The following is a 13,104-nucleotide window of genomic DNA, read 5'->3' on the forward strand; positions in this document are numbered from 1 at the left end:
GAATATGTAAGTAAGTAATAAATTGAAATTTAACATTAAAATCGAAAGATCGCGAATAAAACATGAAATCATGTGCTGCATATACGCAAGCATATTTTATAAATATCGAGTAATTAACAATTTGCGCGCAAACATGAGATATTTCTCATGCGCGAGAAGGGACTCTTAGGTATTCTAGGTCGTTACGTCTAACCACCTATCCTAAAGTCACGGAGCTCTGATACCAATCTGTAACACCCCGACCGAAGGCGGATTATACATCGGGGCGCCACGTATTGTTTCATTACTCGCGACACTATTGGGTGTCAATATTTAATAAATACATTTTCATTGCGCGAGCGCAGAACATGAATCATAAATTAACATAAATCATATCATAACTTAAAATATTCAAATAACATAATATGTCTTGTTACATTTTAATCTAGGTCCAAACAAAAAGAAAACATCCTACGCGTCCAAGAGATTCCCAAAAGCTGCTACAGCAAACCTGAACATGTGTTAAAATAAAACGTCAACACTTGCGTGTCGGTGAGAAATCAAGTTTAATAGATATAAATAGATAACAATATCTGCGCGCATCATGTGTATAACTGGTGTTCAACAAGGGTGTAATCAGATTGTGATCAGGCCTAATAGATCATAGCTCATAGTTCAACCCGTGCTCCCAATTGAGCACAAAAACAAGAAAACTGTGCAAGTGTAAACAAAAGAGAAATCATAAACGATAGTTCTCCCGTGTTCATCTAATGGATCCATGAAAACTGCGGAATAGGCCGACAAGACGGTTAATGATCCACACATACAAATAAACAGCCAAGTCTACGTCCATAACACATGGGGTTTTGCGCGACAAAAGTTTATAAACAAGTTTAAGACTCAAGTTTGTACGAACACATGAACATCCCAAAACATTAAAAATAAAAAGGGATTAGGTACGAGATTACTCACATGTAAACGGTGCGTTGAAAGGTAACGCAAGAACCAAACTTTCAACAAGCGAAGTTAACCTATAAATAGAGATTATTGGTTTAATGATTTGTTTTATGCCTTGAATATATTTTAGCATAGTAATATGTATCTTTAACAAATTATTATATATTATATATTACCGGAAATCTGGAAAAGACGAAGGCAGGGAGAGGAGGCGGCTGAGGAACAACGGCAGTGGGCAAGGAGAAGAGAGCATAGGAGAGTTTAAGTGTTTGTGTGTGTAGTGTTAAATAACAAGAAAATAGTATAATATATAGGGAAACCCTAGGGAACACAATCCCTTAAAAAGAGGGAAAGATCTTATCAAATCAAGCAAAATATATCAAAAGGCAAAAGATTCCAAAAGCAAAAGATACCAAAAGATATGGCAGCCGGGGAACAGGAAAAAGGGCTGACAGGTTACAGAATAAAGCATGGGAGGAGTCAGATAAAGGTACTGGTCAAGGCATGGGAAAAGCAGATTTTAAAGGATTATGTCAGTCACTTTTTCTACCAACCAATGGGGTTGGTGCGCATGCTGCGCCGAAAGTGACTATTCAGACAGAAGATAAGATATCACAAAAGAATACAGGCTGACCTAAACAGAAGAAAAGACTTAAGGTCTAGCGCGAGAAGACTCGAACGCACGCGCGAGGGCGAAGGCAGACAGAGGACAATCCTTAGCGCGCCGCGGGAAGGACTAAAATCCTTAGCGCGTCGCGGGAAGAACTACCATTCTTAGCGCGCTGCGAGAAGAACTACAATTCTTAGCGCGTCGCGGGAAGAACTACCATTCTTAGCGCGCTGCGAGAAGAACTACAATTCTTAGCGCGTCGCGGGAAGAACTATCGTTCTTAGCGCGCTGCGAGAAGAACTACAATTCTTAGCGCGCTGCGAGAAGAACTACAATTCTTAGCGCGCTGCGAGAAGAACTACAATTCTTAGCGCGCTGCGAGAAGAATTAAAATTCTTAGCGCGCTGCGAGAAGAATTCGTCTCGCGTAACGCAGGGACAGTCGGTCTTCACGCAGGCTTCCTTGTAAAGAGTCTGGCGCGTGGAGCTGCGCAGACATCCTTAGGCGGGAAGAACCAAAGGACAAGCAAAGAGTTAAGAGAAAAAGGGGTTCAGGCTAATGGGTTAAGCAGAGGGGCGGGACGGCGGCAAGAAAGAGAAGGAGGCGGGACGGCGACGAAAGAGAGAAAGAGGCGGGACGGCGACAAGAGAGAGAAAGAGGCGGGACGGCGGAAAGAAATTATTATTATTAGTAAGTAATATAAAAATAATATGTATATATATATAATTTATTTAATGTTAAATTTACAAAGATTAATAATCAAATTTTAAATCATAAAAAGAATCGGATTCGAAAACGGGTACCTGGGTCGGGTCGGATTGGGCAGATGTCACACTCATGCCCGCGCTTCACAAAGGCAGCGTTGGCACTTGCTCGGTTCTCGCTAAGTTCTGCTTGGAGTTTCTCAGCTCTCTCTCGAGCGTCAGAAAGATTCCAAGCAGAAACCTTAGCCTCTTGCTTGGCCTCCACAAGAGCATCACACACTTTTATATAATCATTGCGAAGCTCTTGGGAGGCAGCAAAGAACGCAGACCCAGCAAAAAGATGGTCGTTGAGCAAGTCCACGCGGGCGCGGTCCTCCTGAAACCTCCTTTCAGCCGGAGGCACAGAGTGAGCCCAGAAGTCTTCACACACGCCCATGGATTGAAATGAGCTATCCTCAATAATATTCCATCTCGGGCGGTATATGTGATCGGCTTCCTACAAACACAAAGCAACGCAAAAGCAACATTTTAGTCATCGAAACACTAATATGGAAGTCCATACAGCGGAGCAAAACAAACTTATACCTGCGGAGAGCCAGCAGAAAAGTCAGCACCAGCAGAAGGCTGCGCCACGATATCTCGTGGCGCTACAGGGCTTGCGCGGCCGCCATCGGAATCTTCAAAATGGACCTCCTCATCATCCTCTGTAACATGTCTTTTCTCCTGCGACTTGGAAAAATCAAAAACAGTCTCGCGAGGAGGGCTGCGCGCAGGAGGAGGTGAGGGAGGTCTCGACGCCGTTAGATCAGCGCGTAAAATGGTCTCCTGCTCCTTAGTAATCCCAATGAGAGGAGATTCAGTGCTTGTAGGAGCAGGAGCAGAACTAACGGCGCCGGCACCGGCGCCAGCAGTGCCGCCAGCAGCTTGTGTGCCAGCTATAATTCCTATGAAAAAACCAAAGAGAAATGATCATGACTTGATCTAAAGGAAAAAGTCAGAAAATCAAAGCGCAATATATACCTTGGCGCACCGCCGTCCGCGAATTGAGCATCGCCATGAAGTCCATTTTCCCCCTTTTCGAGGGTAAAACAGGGGACTTCAAAGCAACCTTCGGCGCAGCCTCGGTACCTTGCTGCGCCTGAGGTTGAGCCACCAGAGGCGCCGGCTCTACAAACATTTGAGTGAGCAAAGATTCATTAATAACTCTATCGGAATCACGCTCATAAAACCACAAAATATAAACAAAGTATACCTGTTGGAGAAGAGGAAACAGCAGGCGCAGCGCCGCTTCCCTTGTCCGCCGCGCGAAGAGATGAGGTGGCAGCACCATACCTCGTGTGGACAGGAGGACTGCCTACACCTCGAGGCAAAGAAGACGAGGAAAACTTGAAGGTAAACCCCTTGGTTTTCTCAAGTCCCTTCGCTTGAGTAGGAGGATCCTGAGCAACAGGGGCATCATTTTTCTTCTGTTTTTTACTGGCCCCTGCGCCAGTTTTGCCTTTAGCTTTGCGCTTGAGTTGTGGCGCCTCAGCTTCTTCCTCCACCTCTTCTTCTGCGAGCTCCAGCTCATAGTTCTCGAGCGCATCTACAATACGTGCAACAGAAATGTTAACCAAATTTGGTATTCTAAAGGCATAAGCATAAGTACAAAGACTTACCTGGCGCATCGCTGTCAAAGCAAAATCCCAAATCAGCAGGGATGAACATATCATCGAAGCGATCGGGGAAAGCAACTTCTCCAGCGCCCAGCGCGACAGAGCGACCCTCCATATGCTCATCATAGGCGGCGTGGACGTACTCCTTGCTTACTGCATAATACAAGACAAATGATATCAGCAAAACGAATTGTATTCGCGCAGAAATAATGCAATGAGCTAATAACTCACCTAAGCCATCAACTTGAATGACAGGCTCAGTCGCGCTGTCGGTCCACCTCTTGCTCATACCAACCCCCACCAGCGCCTCCTCGCAAATATTCTTGGCGGGGGATGGTTCAGCAATTAACTTGTTAACCCACGTGCCCGTGGGGTTCTTAAGAACATTCTCATCCGCGGGCGCAGAAGTGATCGCGCGCATGGTCATGCGGATGGGAATCACACCAGCCTTAATATAAAAAAATTTCTCAGACCAGTCATGAAGGATTTTGAAGGAAACAGTGCATCACTTAACCTTCTGACTGCGAGGTATGAATGAGAACCAAGAATCTTGGATTTTTGGCTTGTAAAAATATTGAAAGCGCCGAGGGGTGGGCTCCTCGCGCTGAGCTTTGCACATGAACTCAAAATGAGTCATGCGCACTAGTCCACAAGGATGGACTTGGGATATGTGAATCCCATAAAACTGAAGCAGCGCACCCATAAACCTTGTCATCGGGAGACGAAGGTTACAGTGAGTGAAAAAGTGACAGTATAAGGAGATATAGCCGGTGGGCGGATCTGCCGCCGTTTGCCCGGCCGCCGGGAGCAGACCGCCGTACTCAGAGAGAAAACCCTGAGAGGCGATGAGATTGTCGAAATCAGACTGTTTCAGTTTGCAGGGAATCTCATCCCATCTCTTCACTGTTTTGCTCTTCCCCACCTCCTCCGACGAGGCCTCGGCAGCTCGTTTTCCCTTGCCGGTCTTCTTCAAAGTGGACATAACTAATGATTTTACACGGCGTTTGCTGGGGGAGATTGTGGTGTCTGGGTTATCAGACATACAATGGTGAATCAAAGAGCGGTTACTTTAAGCACGGAAATCTGGAAGCAAAAGATAAAGACTCTTAATCGGAATGAAAATCGAAGGAAAGAAAAAGCTCTGAAATAACAATGAAGATGAAGAAAAAACAACTCAAAAGGCTTGCTTTTATAGGCCCAGGAGAGAGAAAGAAACAGGTACTGATCAGAGTTCACGCGCCCCCACTCGCAGGTGCAGGCCAACATGAGCGCGACACGTGTTCCTGACACTGTGTAAGGAGACATGAAAGGCAACTGTAGCACCTCGAGCACACGAAAAGTCTGACACATGTCTCCATCTCTGACGCATGTCAGCACCAACGAACCACGTACATGGACGATTCATTTCAACCAAAAGGATAGAATTTCGCACAACGCACATATGAGAACCAAAAAAGAAAAGACAAACCCTATTAAAAGAGCAAACTATTAAGTCTAATATCTATCTTACCTCGCTCGCGCGAGACAAGACACACATTAGACTGGGGGGGCTTGAAGAGGTATGCACCCGCCTTAACATCGAGCGGGGCGGGTCAACCCACAAGATATAGACAAGAGGCTTGAAATCAGGATGTCATGAAGACACAAAGCCAAAACCTATGCGCATGGCGCATATCACATATGCTCACGCATATCACATATGCTCACGCATCATATATGCTCACGCATATCACATCTGCGCGTGGCGCATCTGCGCGTGGCGCATACCACATGCTCACGCATCATATATGTTCACGCATATCACATCTGCGCGTGGCGCATCTGCGCGTGGCGCATATCACATATGCTCACGCATATTACATATGCTTGCGCATATCACATCTGCGAATGAAATATCTGCGCGTGAGAATAAAGAGAAGACCCCGCGCATCCCCAGGATAGGCGCATATCACACATGCACATAATCAACCTCGTCCTTATCCAAATCAGGATAAGGACAACCCTGATTGTGCTCATCAGACAACCTTCCAGAAGGTATCCTTTAAGGAATAAAGAATATGCTGATGTTGACAGCTGCCAATGAAAGGTGGACAACTCAGCAAAACCCATGTGCTACCACGTGATTGCACATGGGTCAGGTGAAATACCTTGGTCAGAGAATAATCAATGAAAAAGCACCAGGTGTCCTAAGGACAAGTGGCGCGAAGCAATAGGAGGAGGCCAAAAAGGCCCTAATGGGATCTGAGCCCAATCATTGGAAACCCTAACACTATAAATACCACACCACCTCCACAAGGGGAGGTAAGCAAAAAAATACATTCTAAATCCTTACTCACTCTCAGATTATTATTATCTTCTCCTACAATCTCTTATTCTCACACCGGAGGGTTACCCCAAAGAGGACCCCTCTGTCCCTTTCTGAGGGGTAAGTTCACGGTGCTGCTCGTTTTGTTGGTGGAAGAATTCATACTCCGGAGAACCATCGGTGATATAGCATACTCATACCCGAGGAAAGTTGATCGTCTACCAGTGAGCCGATCCACGTTTCTTCACCGTGGACCTTCTGAATAGAGTTCAAAAAGTCGAGCATAGTAATTTATCGGCCCATGAGAGCCAAAACTTTGTTTTTAGTATAATTGGATTTGCTATCCAAAAGGGGGGTTGTGGCCCAGCTTGTTGCCCGCTTACCTGTCACTTCGTTATAAATCGGTGGTTGTTTTTTAATGGATTGTAACATCTCGAATTTTTCAAAGAAAAAAATTATTATTTTATTTTAAAGAGAAGAACACATACTGATCTTGAAACAATAACCGGGGGTGATCCACTGGGGTGGAAAATGTATGCTCCAGAAGGCTATCAGAAAATATAATATAAATAAGTTCAAAATTTTAAACATTTAGCGGGACCCACAAAATGAAAACCAAGATACTTTGTTGTATTTGTACCTGGTTACCATCTCCACTACCATACCAAAGATAGGTTTGTTGTACTGGTAAATCAATCTGCAAAATCACAAAATTGGTTACAAAACCAAAAAATGTACATTAATTTTAATGGTTAAAAACCGAACTTGCCACGGTTCTAGAATTTGTAATACGTTTTAGTTGTCCGGATTTTAGTGAAAACGACAACTTCAAGCTTCCCTGTCCAATTTCAACGGTATCATTTCGTGGAGTGTCTACCATGGAAACATATCCTCCTGAATATTCAAAATAATTGTATATTAGAAGATAGATCATAAACTTGTTTAAACTATTTTCCCATTTGTAAGGAAAAAGTTATTGTTGACCGGGTCAAAACAAATATATACTTATGCTTAGAAAATAATTATGGCAGATGGGGGTGCAGCTTCTGATTTAAGAAAACTCGAGCTAGCCTAGTTAATAATTTTTCAAACTCGTGCTACGATCAGGCTCGACACGTTTATTATTTATTATTGCATATTTGCATTTATACAGATATATAACCGTTTTTATATAAGTTTATATCATGATTTTGCCCGTATACTAAAATATATAACTATTTAGTTTGTTCATCCTAATTTCGTTAATATACATGCTAATTATTTTCTAAGGCGTTTCAGTTCAACGGGATCCGTGGTTTTTGCGAGCCGATCTCCGGTACCTCACGGGCTCATTTACACAAGGCAAAAAAAGAGGCATAAAAGCACCTTTTGTGGGTGTTTGGGTAACGAAGTAAGTGTTCCAACCCAAAGGCGGCACCGACGCTTGAAACAAAAGCCAATATTTTGGAACATCTTGCGGTGAAATTCCCAAATAAGCCTCCGTGTAGAAGCTTCTTAGGTTGCTTATCACTTCATCAAATTCTATGAATTGTGATTCAATCGTATTGCCTTTGTTGTCTTGGACAATTAAGTTAGCATCTTTCACCTGTAAAAATGGTTCAAGAAATACAACAAATGTGTGAAACTAGTTAAATCATGTTATATAGACACACCGGTATCCTGATAATATCCGTGCGGTTCCATCCAAGAGGGTTATATGCTACAATAACCTAAAAAGAGAAAAAAAAATATCCTTAACAGAATAAACACAACGAACTTTAAATATCTACATTCAGGAAGATAATTTACCAAACTCTTCCCAGAAGTAATGTTTTCAGCCGGCGGACAAAAACTTATATTTAGTAGCGGACACTGTCACGTGCGATACTACCGTCAAATGAATCTTTAAACAAACCAAAATAATAAACTAGTGATATTACAATGTTAAAGTAAAAAGTAAGTCTAAATTTGAGGCATTACCTGTGTAAATGTGGATTGGGATGTATTGCTGGTTAAGAATGATAAAGCTGAATTGACAACAGCCTCAGCCTATGAGAAATAACCAACGAATAGTATAAAACTTGATGAAACTAATTAAAAATATGTATTAAAGTTGTACCTTGTGGGCTCCAATTGCTAACCGTTTTTGGTAGTCGTCTGTTGTGTGTTGTTTGGCGGTACCTGTGACCGCATCGTGGTGTTGTGCGATTCCTAAAGCGTCTCCAAGACTAAAGGTGCTTGGACCTTTACTTTGCCTTCCTGCAAGGTACTCTAGCTGCCTTGATGCCTAATTGGTCATGGAAATTGTAATATGAAATTTATATGTTTTATTCCGTGAAGTTGTAATTAGGGATGTAAATGAGGGGAGCCAGGTATTTGAGATCAGTTTGCTTAAAGTATGAAAAGAGCCGAGCTCGAGCTTAAATTCAAATTTTTAAATGGTTAATGTGTTATATATAATTATAGAATCCAGATTATTAATAAATTATCTAATTCTTCTAAAATTGCACACTTTGGGAGTTTTTGAAGATTTATTTTTAGCTAAACATCTTAATATAATAAAGTTTAACCTAAATCAAGCCGCTTATAGATCACCCAACATGTCTAAATATTTATAACAAAAGTATAATAATAACTTTATACAGTTTTACCAGAAAGGTTAATAAACATAAAGAAAATCTTCATGTATAATGTATATGTGGTTATATAATGCAATCCATTACATTCTTACCAAATAATATCCGCTCAATGAACGTATGTATCCTTTTAGAGCTGGACGGCTTGTAAAGTAACCCGTCCAGTAAGAATCACCACCATCTGCATATCTGCACAAAATAAATAATCAAATTAATTTTTAAATTAAAGTACATGTTGTTAAACGTGTTCAACATTTGTGGATAAGGGCGGTTCGGTTTTGGTCTCACAGGGTTGGTTGGAGGAGATCAAGATAATAATTAAAATAATTATTATCATTATCTTTAAATATTTAGTATATCGTTTATATTTGTTTTAATTTGAATTTGAGTTAGTTTGTCTTTCAAATCACTATTACATATTGGAGTAGGAGACTTTTGTATGGGTATTATATCAACCCCAATTCCCTTTTGTTTATTATTGGTTTTTTTCCTCAAGTTTAATAAAGTTCATTTTGTTCGTAAAAACAGAATTTGTGTGTCGGGTTATATTTTTTGGCCAATCAATCAGTAGCTTGCAACCAAAGGAGTTTGCTTATTTTCTTTCTGTTCCTGAAGAAGGATTAAAGAATTGCTACTACGTGTTCTCGTTTCCGGTTTGATTATCACTTGTGAAACGCTCTCTAGCTTGACACAACTTACCTTTGTCCTTTAGCTGTATTGCAAATTTCAGGTTTTGTCCTTAAACCAAGGCAACAACAGGAACTGTTCTTTATACTTAAGCTTGGCCACAATTTTCGTCCTTTACACCAACGTGATTTCAATTTGTCACAATTTGGCCGGCCTCATGTGCAAGGCACATGACTGGACTTGACAGACAAATTTAACGCCCGTTAGTGGAAATGACGAAGACTGTGACAAAGTTTAAACATAAAGGATGAAAAGTATGATTCACTCTAAACATATTAAGCAAACTTTAGTGAAGGTTTTAGAAAATTCTCACGGGAAATAGTCATCGGTTTTGATTGGCCAAGACATATTTGAAGCAAATTTGGCATCTGTGTAAATAGATGGAGAGGAATACAATGCTTTCACTCGACCATCCTGCAATGATAATCATGCTTAAAACAATACATGACAAAAAAAAAAAAACTGATATATTAAAAGAAATTAAATGGACTTGTACCTTGTTAACATAGTGGATTAGTTTGTCCATCTGCTTGAACCAAGACTCTGCATATTGGTATTGGAAGTCATCTCCCATTGTCCACATAATATGGTTTGTCCTTGTCACGTTTGCCTTTCAAATCAAAATAAAATCAAACTGAAGTTTGTAAAATTAAAATAAAATTTGTGTTTTTCTGTGTTTGAAGATCTTTTTATTTTAATAAAGGTCACATAATCTAACAAGTTTTTTTTTTATTTCTATCTTTATCATTATTTTCATTTTTTAATATATGCACAAAAGTTAAAAACTAAAATTGTTGAAACAAAATGCTTACTTGAGTCAAAGCAGCATCGATGAAATCATTGACTCGTTTCTGAACATTCATGTCAAAGAGAAGAGGGTTGTCCTGCAATGTCAGCATCAAGGAAAATTAAAGATTACGCTTAAGAAACAATCAGGTTCTGGGTTGTCGTATTTTAATGAACAAGTGGTGTTCGGGTCACTTTTCACTTGTTTACATAAACGGGTCATGGTCGGGTTATACGTATTCAAGCTTGTCTATGTTGAGGTTAATGTCTTTCACACAAATAAATATTCAACAATGTTCGGTTTCAACAATGCAACCCGCCAACCCATTAACCCAACCTGATTGAACCTTAAGGTTCCACTTCGTTATTTGCAGATAATAATCGAACCTGAATGGGCTCAAAATCCCCACTAACTTCAAAATTGAAACCATCTGGGGCACTATAATGCCTAGGAAATGCATTGGCAAATATTTGTGAAGACGAACCAAACGTATTGGACCCACGCCATACGACTTCAAGACTCTTATCAACCTTTCTCTTTTCTCTATCTTGATAATCAATCCGTGCAAAATGTATCGAATCAAACCCGAGCTAGATCAACACCAGAACCATTCATGCGTATGTAATCAAGAATCTTAAAATAATGATAATAACAACAATAATACTAATGTTACCTCGGCTCCTAAAAGATAAGCTTGAACCGCAGAATGCCCGAACGGGTCGATCTGCCATCCAGCCCGAGGAGGTACGTTGAAGTTAGACTTTATTAAAGTATGGCCCAAAGTTGTTTGATCAATCATGTCTATATAATGTGTTGCTGCTTCATCATGCATACACCAACCTCCATTTCTGATATTGTGATTGTTGCAAATATTATTTTTAGTAATTGGGAAAATAATAAATAGAAGATGAGTTTATTTGCATACACGAATTCTAATTGCCCTGAAGAAACGAGCTTTTTTACTTGAGCTTGCATCTCCATGCTTTGTATTAGCCACCATCTTCGGAAAAAGGCCTGTTGTGTACATTAATAAAATGTAAGACAGACGGGCTGACCCGTTTTTGAAAACCCTTTAGTTTTGGTTGTCACAATGGGTTCGGTTTAGTTTCGGTTTTCCCATTCAGGCTTGAATATTTTGGGCCGAGAAAGAAGGCCTTGAGCCTCAAACTTTTTCTTAATTAATGATTAAGGTGATTATTACACATTTGAGCCTAAACTATTTTGGCTAAACCATTTATTACACTTTTATTGGTTGCTTAACATTCCAACATAAAAATTATAACCATAAATTCAATAACAAAAGTCGTTTTTACGTATTCGGTTTGGTTTTTTGGATTTTCGGTACAAGCAAAACCAAAACCAAAACCGAACAGCAAATTTGGTTTTTGAAAAGGCATAAAACTAAACCATCGGATTTAGGCTGGGATGGGTTTGTTTATGTGGGTTTTAGTGTTTGGATTCTGATTATGACCTCATGATTACTTGATGTTAAAATAGTCAATTCCAATTCCATAACGCAAATCCAAACACTCCGAACAAGTTTTACTCACATTTTGAATAAAAAACTAAAACCAATATAAAACAGATCAACAAGGTCAGCAATCAATAATACCATTTCAGCAAATATGAATTTCCTGTGTGGATCACGAAGCAGGACATGACAACCGAATCGAGCACATTTTCAACACAAGCACCCTATACACAAACAAATAATCAAAATCTTGAAGCAAAAAAAGAAATTCAAACTTTAAATCAAATAACAAATAAATAAACCTGTATGCTATTATTTGATCCAACAAAGTACTGATCAACTGTCTTCAACCAACCCACATCATCATGTGAATGTGGAACCAAATGTACATTCAACTTACCCTCAACAACGCCACCTCCAGTTTCATACCCACCAATCAATCCACAACAAAGATTAACATAAACCCACAAAAAATTCAACAAAACAGAAATAGACATGTTCTTAATTACCCAAATTCAAAGAACCCAACTACTATATGATGATGATCATATATATATATATATATATAATGCAAATGCAATCCACATGTACAAAGCAATACAGATAAATTATTAATAATGTGAATATTAAAAGGCATTAATTTAGTGGGGTACAAACAAAAACACACATTGGTTTTCTCTCAGCCGGCGGATTTACTCCAGTTATATATTAAAGATTTTGTGTTTGTATTCTTATTTTGACGTTTGTCCAGATATATGCTTTTATCTTATCAAGATTTACAGTGAGTGTGTGTGAAGACGGAAGTGGGAAAAACATGTGCATTGCTTTGTTTCATGGGACCACGTGATGTAACTTTGTATGAGAAACGTAGGTGGAAGTGGAAAGGGGTTACTAATTGTGTCAATTTTAAGGTAAAGTTATCATATATATCATGTTGGACCATGTTTTTGTTTTACAATCAGTGTGTGTGTGTGTGTTTTTTAATGCTAATATTTGTTTTGATTTTATTCTTGGTCGCATACTGGTAAAACAATATAATGTGTAGTTATTATTAATTATCTGGATTTTAAGAATCTAAATCATGACATTTTTTTTCTATAAGTGCGTCATCAACGAACCAATTTTGTTCAAGGTAGTTCTTCAACTCAGCTCCTTATGATTAAGCAAACTCATCCAAGGAATCAAGGAAGGAAATTGGGTATGCAAACCCAAATGTGAAAAGTTAATATTGATGGGTGTAGAAAAGTGAATCAGTAAACTTGGGAACACACTCATTTATGATTCGATAAACTTTCGAGTACTTTTGGTAAAGTATGAGGTGTAACAATTTGTTG

At 39.7% G+C, this 13,104-nt stretch overlaps 1 pseudogene across 1 annotated transcript in view; it reads right to left on the reverse strand.

The window, feature by feature from the left end:
• LOC143632985 (alpha-mannosidase-like) overlaps positions 1-12,267 on the reverse strand; it is a 33,430-nt pseudogene extending 21,163 nt beyond the window's left edge. The window contains exons 1-17 of the transcript XR_013153606.1: positions 12,073-12,267; positions 11,912-11,994; positions 11,225-11,313; positions 10,973-11,147; positions 10,686-10,889; positions 10,325-10,396; positions 10,009-10,122; positions 9,826-9,926; positions 8,921-9,014; positions 8,309-8,476; positions 8,170-8,238; positions 7,999-8,061; positions 7,863-7,919; positions 7,576-7,795; positions 6,980-7,104; positions 6,851-6,907; positions 6,699-6,758 (exon numbers count right to left, since the gene is read on the reverse strand). The product of XR_013153606.1 is annotated as an alpha-mannosidase-like (transcript). The remainder of the gene's footprint in view (positions 1-6,698; positions 6,759-6,850; positions 6,908-6,979; positions 7,105-7,575; positions 7,796-7,862; positions 7,920-7,998; positions 8,062-8,169; positions 8,239-8,308; positions 8,477-8,920; positions 9,015-9,825; positions 9,927-10,008; positions 10,123-10,324; positions 10,397-10,685; positions 10,890-10,972; positions 11,148-11,224; positions 11,314-11,911; positions 11,995-12,072) is intronic.
• Positions 12,268-13,104: the final 837 nt, after the last annotated feature.

The sequence above is a fragment of the Bidens hawaiensis genome, unplaced genomic scaffold, assembly GCF_021521415.1.
Source record: "Bidens hawaiensis isolate Kalapana, Puna unplaced genomic scaffold, B.hawaiensis_p1.1 tig00006556_1, whole genome shotgun sequence".
NCBI classification, from domain to species: Eukaryota; Viridiplantae; Streptophyta; class Magnoliopsida; order Asterales; family Asteraceae; genus Bidens; species Bidens hawaiensis.